Raw genomic sequence first — 12766 nt, 5'->3', positions numbered from 1 at the left:
TAATCAGACACACAGCTCCTGCCTACAACTTAAGGGGCTACAAGGTTTCTTATGGTTATATAAAGGGAGAGCTGGGCTGGTTTTGCCTTTTGACCACCATTTATTAAACACAAAGGGCACACAAACCCTCAATTTTTTGATCCAAAGTTAGACACCTTGTCCATTACGCCACGTGGTTATGGAAAAATGCTGCCCATTCAAAAGAAACTTGTACTACCTCCAAAACAGAATTATGAAGGGATGTGAAAGTAACACAGAGAGAGTGTTGAGGACAGAACTCATTGCTCTTTGAAGGCTTCTTGGGCTCACCTGTGTGCATGGATGTTTCTAGAATTAAGTCTTTTTCCTTGGGCAACTTGTCCAGTATGGGGATTGAACCCATGACCTTGGCGTTATTAGCACCACGCTCTGACCATGTGAGCTAATCAGACACAGAGCTCCTGCATAAAACTTAAGGGGCCACAAGGTTTCTTTTGGTCATACATAGAAAGGGTGAGCTGGGCTGGTTTTGCCTTTTGACCACCATTTATTAAACACAAAGGGCACACAAACCCTCAATTTTTTGATCCAAAGTTAGACACCTTGTCCATTACGCCACGTGGTTATGGAAAAATGCTGCCCATTCAAAAGAAACTTGTACTACCTCCAAAACAGAATTATGAAGGGATGTGAAAGTAACACAGAGAGAGTGTTGAGGACAGAACTCATTGCTCTTTGAAGGCTTCTTGGGCTCATCTGTGTGCATGGATGTTTCTAGAATTAAGTCTTTTTCCTTGGGCAACTTGTCCAGTATGGGGATTGAACCCATGACCTTGGCGTTATTAGCACCACGCTCTGACCATGTGAGCTAATCAGGCACACAGCTCCTGCATAAAACTTAAGGGGCCACAAGGTTTCTTATGGTCATACATAGAAAGGGTCAGCTCGGCTGGTTTTGCCTTTTGACCACCATTTATTAAACAAAAAGGGACAAAAAAAACCCCTCAATTTTTGGATCCAAAGTTAGACACCTTGTCCACCAGGCCACTTGGTCATGGAAATATGCTGCCCATTCAAAAGAAACTTGTACTACCTCCAAAACAGATTTATGAAGGGAAAGTAACACACAGAGAGTTTTGAGGACAAAAACTCATAGCTCTTTGAGGGCTTCATGGGCTCATCTGTGTGCATAGATGTTTCCAGAGTTAAGTCTTTTTCCTTGGGCAACTTGTCCAGTATGGTATTGATCCCATGACCTTGGCGATATGAGCACCATGCTCTGACCATGTGAGCTAATCAGACACACAGCTCCTGCATGAAACTTAAGGGGCCACAAGGTTTCTTATGGTTATATAAAGGGAGAGCTGGGCTGGTTTTGCCTTTTGACCACCATTTTTTAAACACAAAGGGCACACAAAACCTCAATTTTTGGATCCAAAGTTAGACACCTTGTCAACTACACAACTTGGTCATAGAAATCTGCTGCCCATTCAAAAGAAACTTGTACTACCTCCAAAACAGAATTATGAAGGGATGTGAAAGTAACACACAGAGAGTTTTGAGGACAAAAACTCATTGCTCTTTGAAGGTTTCGTGGGCTCACCTGTGTGCATGGATGCTTCTTGATTTAAGTCTTTTTATTTGGGCAACTTGTCCAGTATGGGGATTGATCCCATGACCTTGGCGTTATTAGCACCACGCTCTGACCATGTGAGGTAATCAGACACACAGCTCCTGCCTGCAACTCAAGGGGCTACAAGGTTTCTTATGGTTATATAAAGGGAGAGCTGGGCTGGTTTTGCCTTTTGACCACCATTTATTAAACACAAAGGGATGAAAACCCTCAATTTTTTGATCCAAAGTGAGACACCTTGTCCATTAAACCACTTGGTCATGGAAATATGCTGCCCATTCAAAAGAAACTTGTACTACCACCAAAACAGAATTATGAAGGGATGTGAAAGTAACACACAGAGAGTTTTGAGGACAAAAACTCATTGCTCTTTGAAGGCTTCATGGGCTCATCTGTGTGCATGGATGTTTCCCGGAGAATGTTTTTCCTTGGGCATCTTGTCCAGTATGGGGATTGAACCCATGACCTTGGCGTTATTAGCACCACGCTCTGACCATGTGAGCTAATCAGACACACAGCTCCTGCATCAAACTTAAGGGGCCACAAGGTTTCTTATGGTCATACATAGAAACGGTCAGCTCAGCTGGTTTTGCCTTTTGACCACCATTAATTAACCACAAAGGGCACACAAACCCTCAATTTTTGGATCCAAAGTGAGACACCTTGTCCACCAGGCCACTTGGTCATGGAAATATGCTGCCCATTCAAAAGAAACTTGTACTACCACCAAAAAAGAAATTATGAAGGGATGTGAAAAAAAAAACACACAGAGTTTTGAGGACAAAAACTCATTGCTCTTTGAAGGCTTCTTGGGCTCATCTGTGTGCATGGATGTTTCCAGAAGATAGTCTTTTTCCTTGGGCAACTTGTCCAGTATGGGGATTGATCCCATGACCGTGGCGTTATTAGCACCACGCTCTGACCATGTGAGCTAATCAGACACACAGCTCCAGCATAAAACTTAAGGGGCCACAAGGTTTCTTATGGTCATACATAGAAACGGTCAGCTCGGCTGGTTTTGCCTTTTGACCACCATTTATTAAACAAAAAGGGCACACAAACCCTCAATTTTTTGATCCAAAGTTAGACACCTTGTCCATTACGCCACGTGGTTATGGAAATATGCTGCCCATTCAAAAGAAACTTGTACTACCTCCAAAACAAATTATGAAGGGATTTGAAAGTAACACACAGAGAGTTTTGAGGACAAAAACTCTTTGCTCTTTGAAGGCTTCGTGGGCTCATCTGTGTGCATGGATGTTTCTAGAATTAAGTCTTTTTCCCTGGGCAACTTGTCCAGTATGGGGATTGATCCCATGACCTTGGCGTTATTAGGACCACGCTCTGACCATGTGAGCTAATCAGACACAGAGCTCCTGCCTACAACTTAAGGGGCCACAAGGTTTCTTATGGTCATATAAAGGGTGAGCTGGGCTGGTTTTGCCTTTTGACCACCATTTATAAAACATAAGGGCACACAAACCCTCAATTTTTGGATCCAAAGTTAGACACCATGTCCACCAGGCCACTTGGTCATGGAAATATGCTGCCCATTCAAAAGAAACTTGTACTACCTCCAAAACAGAATTATGAAGGGATGTGAAAGTAACACAGAGAGTTTTGAGGACAAAAACTCATAGCTCTTTGAAGGCTTCATGGGCTCATCTGTGGGCATGGATGTTTCCAGAAGACAGTCTTTTTCCTTGGGCAACTTGTCCAGTATGGGGATTGATCCCATGACCTTGGCGTTATTAGCACCACGCTCTGACCATGTGAGCTAATCAGACACACAGCTCCTGCATAAAACTTAAGGGGCCACAAGTTTCTTATGGTCATACATAGAAAGGGTCAGCTGGGCTGGTTTTGCCCTCTTGACCACCATTTATTAAACACAAAGGGGCAAAAAACAACCTCAATTTTTGGATCCAAAGTTAGACACCTTGTCCACCAGGCCACTTGGTCATGGAAATATGCTGCCCATTAAAAAGAAACTTGTACTACCTCCAAAACAGAATTATGAAGGGATGTGAAAGTAACACAGAGAGCGTTTTGAGGACAAAAACTCATAGCTCTTTGAAGGCTTCATGGGCTCACCTGTGGGCAAAGATGTTTCCAGAAGACAGTGTTTTTCCTTGGGCATCTTGTCCAGTATGGGGATTGAACCCATGACCTTGGTGTTATTAGCACCACGCTCTGACCATGTGAGCTAATCAGACACACAGCTCCTGCATAAAACTTAAGGGGCCACAAGGTTTCTTATGGTCATATAAAGGGTGAGCTGGGCTTGTTTTGCCCTCTTGACCACCATTAATTAACCACAAAGGGCACACAAACCCTCAATTTTTGGATCCAAAGTTAGACACCATGTCCACCAGGCCATTTGGTCATGGAAATATGCTGCCCATTCAAAAGAAACTTGTACTACCTCCAAAACAAATTATGAAGGGATGTGAAAGTAACACACAGAGAGTTTTGAGGACAAAAACTCAATGCTCTTTGAAGGCTTCATGGGCTCACCTGTGTGCATGTATGTTTCCAGAAGACAGTCTTTTTCCTTGGGCAACTTGTCCAGTATGGAGATTGATCCCATGACCTTGGCGTTATTAGCACCACGCTCTGACCATGTGAGCTAATCAGACACACAGCTCCTGCCTACAACTTAAGGGGCCACAAGGTTTCCAATGGTCATACATAGAAAGGGTCAGCTGGGCTGGTTTTGCCTTTTGACCACCATTTATAAAACACAAAGGGCACACAAACCCACAATTTTTGGATCCAAAGTTAGACACCTTGTCCACCAGGCCACTCGGTCATGGAAATATGCTGCCCATTCAAAAGAAACTTGTACTACCTCCAAAACAGAATTATGAAGGGATGTAAAAGTAACACACAGAGAGTTTTGAGGACAAAAACTCATTGCTCTTTGAAGGCTTCGTGGGGTCACCTGTGTGCATGGATGTTTCCAGAAGACAGTCTTTTTCCTTGGGCATCTTGTCCAGAATGGGGATTGATCACATGACCTTGGCGTTATTAGCAACCTGGTCTGACCATGTGAGCTAATTAGACACACAGCTCCTGCCTGCAACTTAAGGGGCTACAAGGTTTCTTATGGTCATATAAAGGGTGAGCTGGGCTGGTTTTGCCATTTGACCACCATCAATTTAACACAAAGGGACGAAAAAACCCTCAATTTTTGGATCCAATGTGAGACACCTTGTCCATTAAGCCACGTGGTCATGGAAATATGCTGCCCATTCAAAAGAAACTTGTACTACCTCCAAAACAGAATTATGAAGGGATGTGAAAGTAACACACAGAGGGTTTTGAGGACAAAAACTCATTGCTTTTTGAAGGCTTCGTGGGCTCACCTGTGTGCATGGATGTTTCTTGAATTAAGTCTTTTTCCTTGGGCAACTTGTCCAGTATGGGGATTGATCCCATGACCTTGGCGTTATTAGCACCACGCTCTGACCATGTGAGCTAATCAGACACAAAGCTTCTGCCTACAACTTAAGGGGCTACAAGATTTCTTATGGTCATATAAAGGGTGAGCTGGGCTGGTTTTGCCTTTTGACCACCATTTATAAAACACAAAGGGCACACAAACCCTCAATTTTTGGATCCAAAATTAGACACCTTGTCCACCAGGCCACTTGGTCATGAAAATATGCTGCCCATTCAAAAGAAACTTGTACTACCTCCAAAACAGAATTATGAAGAGATGTAAAAGAAGCACACAGAGGGTTTTGAGGACAAAAACTCATAGCTCTTTGAAAGCATCATGGGCTCATCTGTGTGCATGGATGTTTCCAGAAGACAGTCTTTTTCCTTGGGCAACTTGTCCAGTATGGGGATTGATCCCATGACCTTGGCGTTATTAGCCCCACGCTCTGACTGAGCTAATCAGACACACAGCTCCTGCATAAAACTTAAGGGGCCACAAGGTTTCTTATGGTCATACATAGAAAGGGTGAGCTGGGCTGGTTTTGCCTTTTGACCACCATTTATTAAACACAAAGGGCACACAAACCCTCAATTTTTGGATCCAAAATTAGACACCTTGTCCACCAGGCCACTTGGTCATGGAAATATGCTGCCCATTCAAAAGAAACTTGTACTACCTCCAAAACAGAATTATGAAGGGATGTGAAAGTAACACAGAGAGCGTTTTGAGGACAAAAACTCATAGCTCTTTGAAGGCTTCATGGGCTCACCTGTGGGCATAGATGTTTCCAGAAGACAGTGTTTTTCCTTGGGCATCTTGTCCAGTATGGGGATTGAACACATGACCTTGGCGTTATTAGCACCACGCTCTGACCGTGTGAGCTAATCAGACACACAGCTCCTGCATAAAACTTAAGGGGCCACAAGGTTTCTTATGGTCATACATAGAAAGGGTCAGCTTGGCTGGTTTTGCCTTTTGACCACCATTTATTTAAAACAAAGGGCACAGAAACCCTCAATTTTTGGATCCAAAGTTAGACACCTTGTCCACCAGGCCACCTGGTCATGGAAATATGCTGCCCATTCAAAAGAAACTTGTACTACCTCCAAAACAGAATTATGATGGGATGTGAAAGTAACACACAGAGAGTTTTGAGGACAAAAACTCATTGCTCTTTGAAGGCTTCGTGGGCTCACCTGTGTGCATGGCTGTTTCTAGAATTAAGTCTTTTTCCTTGGGCAACTTGTCCAGTATGGGGATTGATCCCATGACCTTGGCGTTATTAGCACCACGCTCTGACCATGTGAGCTAATCAGACACACAGCTCCTGCCTACAACTTAAGGGGCCACAAGGTTTCTTATGGTCATATAAAGGGTGAGCTGGGCTTGTTTTGCCCTCTTGACCACCATTAATTAACCACAAAGGGCACACAAACCCTCAATTTTTGGATCCAAAGTTAGACACCATGTCCACCAGGCCACTCGGTCATGGAAATATGCTGCCCATTCAAAAGAAACTTGTACTACCTCCAAAACAAATTATGAAGGGATGTGAAAGTAACACACAGAGAGTTTTGAGGACAACAAGTCATTGCTCTTTGAAGGCTTCGTGGGCTCATCTGTGTGCATAGATTTTTCCAGAAGACAGTCTTTTTCCTTGGGCAACTTGTCCAGTATGGGGATTGATCCCATGACCTTGGCGTTATTAGCCCCATGCTCTGACCATGTGAGCTAATCAGACACACAGCTCCTGCATAAAACTTAAGGGGCCACAAGGTTTCTTATGGTCATACATAGAAAGGGTGAGCTGGGCTGGTTTTGCCTTTTGACCACCATTTATTAAACACAAAGGGCACACAAACCCTCAATTCTTGGATCCAAAGTTAGACACCTTGTCCAACAGGCCACTTGGTCATGGAAATATGCTGCCCATTCAAAAGAAACTTGTACTACCTCCAAAACAGAATTATGAAGGGCTGTGAAAGTAACACAGAGAGAGTTTTGAGGACAAAAACTCATTGCTCTTCGAAGGCTTCATGGGCTCACCTGTGTGCATGGATGTTTCCAGAAGACAGTCTTTTTCCTTGGGCAACTTGTCCAGTATGGGGATTGATCCCATGACCTTGGCGTTATTAGCACCACGCTCTGACCATGTGAGCTAATCAGACACAGAGCTCCTGCATAAAACTTAAGGGGCCACAAGGTTTCTTATGGTCATATAAAGGGTGAGCTGGGCTGGTTTTGCCTTTTGACCACCATTTATAAAACACAAAGGGCACACAAACCCTCAATTTTTGGATCCAAAGTTAGACACCTTGTCCACCAGGCCACTTGGTCATGGAAATATGCTGCCCATTCAAAAGAAACTTGTACTACCTCCAAAACAGAATTATGAAGGGATGTGAAAGTAACACACAGAGAGTTTTGAGGACAACAAGTCATTGCTCTTTGAAGGCTTCGTGGGCTCACCTGTGGGCATAGATGTTTCTAGAATGAAGTCTTTTTCCTTGGGCAACTTGTCCAGTATGGGGATTGATCCCATGACCTTGGCGTTACTAGCCCCACGCTCTGACCATGTGAGCTAATCAGACACACAACTCCTGCATAAAACTTAAGGGGCCACAAGGTTTCTTATGGTCATATAAAGGGTGAGCTGGGCTTGTTTTGCCCTCTTTACCACCATTAATTAACCACAAAGGGCACACAAACCCTCAATTTTTGGATCCAAAGTTAGACACCATGTCCAACAGGCCACTCGGTCATGGAAATATGCTGCCCATTCAAAAGAAACTTGTACTACCTCCAAAACAGAATTATGAAGGGATGTGAAAGTAACACACAGAGAGTTTTGAGGACAAAAACTCATTGCTCTTTGAAGGCTTCTTGGGCTCACCTGTGTGCATGGATGTTTCTAGAATTAAGTCTTTTTATTTGAGCAACTTGTCCAGTATGGGGATTGATCCCATGACCTTGGCGTTATTTGCACCACGCTCTGACCATGTGAGCTAATTAGACACAGAGCTCCTGCCTACAACTTAAGGGGCCACAAGGTTTCTTATGGTCATATAAAGGGTGAGCTGGGCTGGTTTTGCCTTTTGACCACCATTTATTAAACACAAAGGGCACACAAACCCTCAATTTTTGGATCCAAAGTTAGACACCTTGTCCATTACGGCACTTGGTCATGGAAATATGCTGCCCATTCAAAAGAAACTTGTACTACCTCCAAAACAGAATTATGAAGGGATGTGAAAGTAACACACAGAGAGTTTTGAGGACAAAAACTCATTGCTCTTTGAAGGCTACATGGGCTCATCTGTGTGCATGGATGTTTCCAGAAGACAGTCTTTTTCCTTGGGCATCTTGTCCAGTATGGGGATTGAACCCATGACCTTGGCATTATTAGCACCCCGCTCTGACCATGTGAGCTAATTAGACACACAGCTCCTGCATAAAACTTAAGGGGCCACAAGGTTTCTTATGGTCATACATAGAAAGGGTGAGCTGGGCTGGTTTTGCCCTCTTGACCACCATTAATTAACCACAAAGGGCACACAAACCCTCAATATTTGGATCCAAAATTAGACACCTTGTCCACCAGGCCACTTGGTCATGGAAATCTGCTTCCCTTTCAAAAGAAACTTGTACTATCTCCAAAAGAGAATCATGAAAGGATGTAAAAAAAGCACACAGAGGGTTTTGAGGACAAGAACTCATTGCTCTTTGAAGGCTTCGTGGGCTCACCTGTGTGCATGGATGTTTCTTGAATTAAGTCTTTTTCCTTGGGCAACTTGTCCAGTATGGTATTGATCCCATGACTTTGGCGTTATTAGCACCCCGCTCTGACCATGTGACCTAATCAGACACACAGCTCCTGCCTACAACTTCAGGGGCTACAAGGTTTCTTATGGTCATATAAAAGGTGAGCTGGGCTGGTTTTGCCTTTTGACCACCATTTATTAACCACAAAGGGACGAAAAAACCCTCAATTTTTAGATCCAAAGTGAGACACCTTGTCAATAACGCGACGTGGTCATGGAAATATGCTGCCCATTCAAAAGAAACTTGTACTACCTCCAAAACAGAATTATGAAGACATGTAAAAGAAGCACACAGAGGGTTTTGTGGACAAAAACCTGTAGCTCTTTGAAAGCTACATGGGCTCACCTGTGTGCATGTATGTTTCCAGAAGACAGTCTTTTTCCTTGGGCAACTTGTCCAGTATGGGGATTGATCCCATGACCTTGGCGTTATTAGCCCCACGCTCTGACCATGTGAGCTAATCAGACACACAGCTCCTGCCTACAATTTAAGGGGCCAAAAGGTTTCTTATGGTCATATAAAGGGTCATATAAAGGGTCAACTGGGCTGGTTTTGCCTTTTGACCACCATTTATCAAAGACAAAGGGACAAAAAAAACCCTCAATTTTTGGATCCAAAGTTAGACACCTTGTCCATTACGGCCACTTGGTCATGGTAATATGCTGCCCATTCAAAAGAAACTTGTACTACCTCCAAAACAGAATTATGAAGGTATGTGAAAGTAACACACAGAGAGTTTTGAGGACAAAAACTCAATGCTCTTTGAAGGCTTCTTGGGCTCACCTGTGTGCATGGATGTTTCTAGAATTATGTCTTTTTCCTTGGGCAACTTGTCCAGTATGGGGATTGATCACATGACCTTGGCGTTATTAGCACCACGCTCTGACCATGTGAGCTAATCAGACACACAGCTCCTGCATAAAACTTAAGGGGCCACAAGGTTTCTTATGGTCATACATAGACAGGGTGAGCTGGGCTTGTTTTGCCTTTTGACCACCATTAATTAACCACAAAGGGAACACAAACCCTCAATTTTTGGATCCAAAGTTAGACACCTTGTCCACCAGGCCACTTGGTCATGGAAATATGCTGCCCATTCAAAAGAAACTTGTACTACCTCCAAAACAGAATTATGAAGGGATGTGAAAGTAACACAGAGAGCGTTTTGAGGAGAAAAACTCATAGCTCTTTGAAGGCTTCATGGGCTCACCTGTGGGCATAGATGTTTCCAGAATTAAGTCTTTATCCTTGGGCAACTTGTCCAGTATGGGGATTGATCACATGACCTTGGCGTTATTAGCACCACGCTCTGACCATGTGAGCTAATCAGACACACAGCTCCTGCATAAAACTTAAGGGGCCACAAGGTTTCTTATGGTCATACATAGACAGGGTGAGCTGGGCTTGTTTTGCCTTTTGACCACCATTAATTAACCACAAAGGGAACACAAACCCTCAATTTTTGGATCCAAAGTTAGACACCTTGTCCACCAGGCCACTTGGTCATGGAAATATGCTGCCCATTCAAAAGAAACTTGTACTACCTCCAAAACAGAATTATGAAGGGATGTGAAAGTAACACACAAAGAGTTTTGAGGACAAAAACTCATAGCTCTTTGAAAGCTTCATAGGCTCATATGTGTGCATGGATGTTTCCAGAAGACAGTCTTTTTCTGGGGCAACTTGTCCAGTATGGGTATTGAACCCATGACCTTGGCATTATAAGCACCCTGCTCTGACGGTGTGAGCTAATCAGACACACAGCTCCTGCCTACAACTTAAGGGGCCACAAGGTTTCTTATGGTCATACATAGAAAGGGTGAGCTGGGCTGGTTTTGCCCTCTTGACCACCATTAATTAACCACAAAGGGCACACAAACCCTCAATTTTTTGATCCAAAGTTAGACACCTTGTCCACCAGGCCACTTGGTCATGGAAATCTGCTTCCCATTCTAAATAAACTTGTACTATCTCCAAAAGAGAATCATGAAAGGATGTAAAAAAAGCACACAGAGGGTTTTGAGGACAAGAACTCATTGCTCTTTGAAGGCTTCGTGGGCTCACCTCTGTGCATGGATGTTTCTTGAATTAAGTCTTTTTCCTTGGGCAACTTGTCCAGTATGGGGATTGATCCCATGACTTTGGCGTTATAAGCACCCCGCTCTGACCATGTGAGCTAATCAGACACACAGCTCCTGCCTACAACTTAAGGGGCCACAAGGTTTCTTATGGTCATATAAAGGGTGAGCTGGGCTGGTTTTGCCTTTTGACTACCATTTATAAAACACAAAGGGCACACAAACCCTCAATTTTTGGATCCAAAGTTAGACACCTTGTCCATTACGCCACTTGGTCATGGAAATATGCTGCCCATTCAAAAGAAACTTGTACTACCTCCAAAACAGAATTATGAAGGGATGTGAAAGTAACACAGAGAGCGTTTTGAGGACAAAAACTTATAGCTCTTTGAAGGCTTCGTGGGCTCACCTCTGTGCATGGATGTTTCCAGAAGACAGTCTCTTTCCTTGGGCAACCTTTCCAGTATGGGGATTGAACCCATGACCTTGGCGTTATTAGCACCACGCTCTGACCATGTGAGCTAATCAGACACAAAGCTTCTGCCTACAACTTAAGGGGCTACAAGGTTTCTTATGGTCATATAAAGGGTCATATAAAGGGTGAGCTGGGCTGGTTTTGCATTTTGACCACCATTTATTAAACACAAAGGGACAAAAAAACCCCTCAATTTTTGGATCCAAAGTTAGACACCTTGTCCATTACGCCACTAAGTCATGGAAACAGCTGCCCATTCAAAAGAAACTTGTACTACCTCCAAAACAGAATTATGAAGGGATGTGAAAGTAAAACACAGAGAGTTTTTAGGACAAAAACTCATTGCTCTTTGAAGGCTTTGTGGGCTCACCTGTGTGCATGGATGTTTCCAGAAGACAGTCTTTTTCCCTGGACAACTTGTCCAGTATGGGGACTGATCCCATGACCTTGGCGTTATTTGCACCACGCTCCGACCATGTGAGCTAATTAGACACACAGCTCCTGCCTGCAACAAAAGGGGCCAAAAGGTTTCTTATGGTCATATAAAGGGTCATATAAAGGGTGAGCTGGGCTGGTTTTGCCTTTTGACCACCATTTATTAAACACAAAGGGACGAAAAAACCCTCAATTTTTTGATCCAAAGTGAGACACCTTGTCCATAACGCCACGCGGTCATGGTAATATGCTGCCCATTCAAAAGAAACTTGTACTACCTCAAAACAGAATTATGAAGGGATGTGAAAGTAACACACAGAGAGTTTTGAGGACAAAAACTCAATGCTCTTTGAAGGCATCATGGGCTCACCTGTGTGCATGGATGTTTCCAGAAGACAGTCTTTTTCCTTGGGCAACTTGTCCAGTATGGGGATTGAACCCATGACCTTGGCGTTATTGGCACCACGCTCTGACCATGTGAGCTAATCAGACAAACAGCTCCTGCATGCAACTTAAGGGGCCACAAGGTTTCTTATGGTCATACATAGAAAGGGTGAGCTGGGCTGGTTTTGCCCTCTTGACCACCATTAATTAACCACAAAGGGCACACAAACCCTCAATTTTTTTATCCAAAGTTAGACACCTTGTCCACCAGGCCACTTGGTCATGGAAATCTGCTTCCCATTCAAAATAAACTTGTACTATCTCCAAAAGAGAATCATGAAAGGATGTAAAAAAAGCACACAGAGGGTTTTGAGGACAAGAACTCATTGCTCTTTGAAGGCCTCGTGGGCTCACCTGTGTGCATGGATGTTTCTTGAATAAAGTCTTTTTCCTTGGGCAACTTGTCCAGTATGGGGATTGATCCCATGACTTTGGCGTTATTGGCACCCCGCTCT

The 12766-nt window shown here is 43.6% G+C and overlaps 9 non-coding genes across 9 annotated transcripts; all 9 read right to left on the bottom strand.

Moving 5' to 3' along the window:
• Positions 1-357: 357 nt before the first annotated feature.
• trnai-aau (transfer RNA isoleucine (anticodon AAU)) lies at positions 358-431 on the bottom strand. Its single transcript has one exon. It is a non-coding gene; the product is annotated as a tRNA-Ile (tRNA).
• A 352-nt stretch (positions 432-783) lies between these two features.
• On the bottom strand, positions 784-857 carry trnai-aau (transfer RNA isoleucine (anticodon AAU)). Its single transcript has one exon. It is a non-coding gene; the product is annotated as a tRNA-Ile (tRNA).
• Positions 858-2050: 1193 nt separating this feature from the next.
• Positions 2051-2124, bottom strand: trnai-aau (transfer RNA isoleucine (anticodon AAU)). Its single transcript has one exon. It is a non-coding gene; the product is annotated as a tRNA-Ile (tRNA).
• A 1201-nt stretch (positions 2125-3325) lies between these two features.
• On the bottom strand, positions 3326-3399 carry trnai-aau (transfer RNA isoleucine (anticodon AAU)). The gene has a single exon. It is a non-coding gene; the product is annotated as a tRNA-Ile (tRNA).
• A 355-nt stretch (positions 3400-3754) lies between these two features.
• trnai-aau (transfer RNA isoleucine (anticodon AAU)) lies at positions 3755-3828 on the bottom strand. The gene has a single exon. It is a non-coding gene; the product is annotated as a tRNA-Ile (tRNA).
• Positions 3829-5028: 1200 nt separating this feature from the next.
• On the bottom strand, positions 5029-5102 carry trnai-aau (transfer RNA isoleucine (anticodon AAU)). Its single transcript has one exon. It is a non-coding gene; the product is annotated as a tRNA-Ile (tRNA).
• A 1199-nt stretch (positions 5103-6301) lies between these two features.
• On the bottom strand, positions 6302-6375 carry trnai-aau (transfer RNA isoleucine (anticodon AAU)). The gene has a single exon. It is a non-coding gene; the product is annotated as a tRNA-Ile (tRNA).
• A 776-nt stretch (positions 6376-7151) lies between these two features.
• trnai-aau (transfer RNA isoleucine (anticodon AAU)) lies at positions 7152-7225 on the bottom strand. The gene has a single exon. It is a non-coding gene; the product is annotated as a tRNA-Ile (tRNA).
• A 5060-nt stretch (positions 7226-12285) lies between these two features.
• On the bottom strand, positions 12286-12359 carry trnai-aau (transfer RNA isoleucine (anticodon AAU)). Its single transcript has one exon. It is a non-coding gene; the product is annotated as a tRNA-Ile (tRNA).
• Between the last annotated feature and the right edge of the window lie 407 nt (positions 12360-12766).

This window comes from Halichoeres trimaculatus, unplaced genomic scaffold (genome assembly GCF_033239565.1).
Source record: "Halichoeres trimaculatus isolate MK-OKI-2021-1 unplaced genomic scaffold, fHalTri1.1 fHalTri1_scaffold_2, whole genome shotgun sequence".
NCBI lineage: Eukaryota > Metazoa > Chordata > Actinopteri > Labriformes > Labridae > Halichoeres > Halichoeres trimaculatus.
The sequence above is the reverse complement of the archived record's forward strand: the minus strand, read 5'-3'. Positions and strand labels throughout refer to the sequence as shown.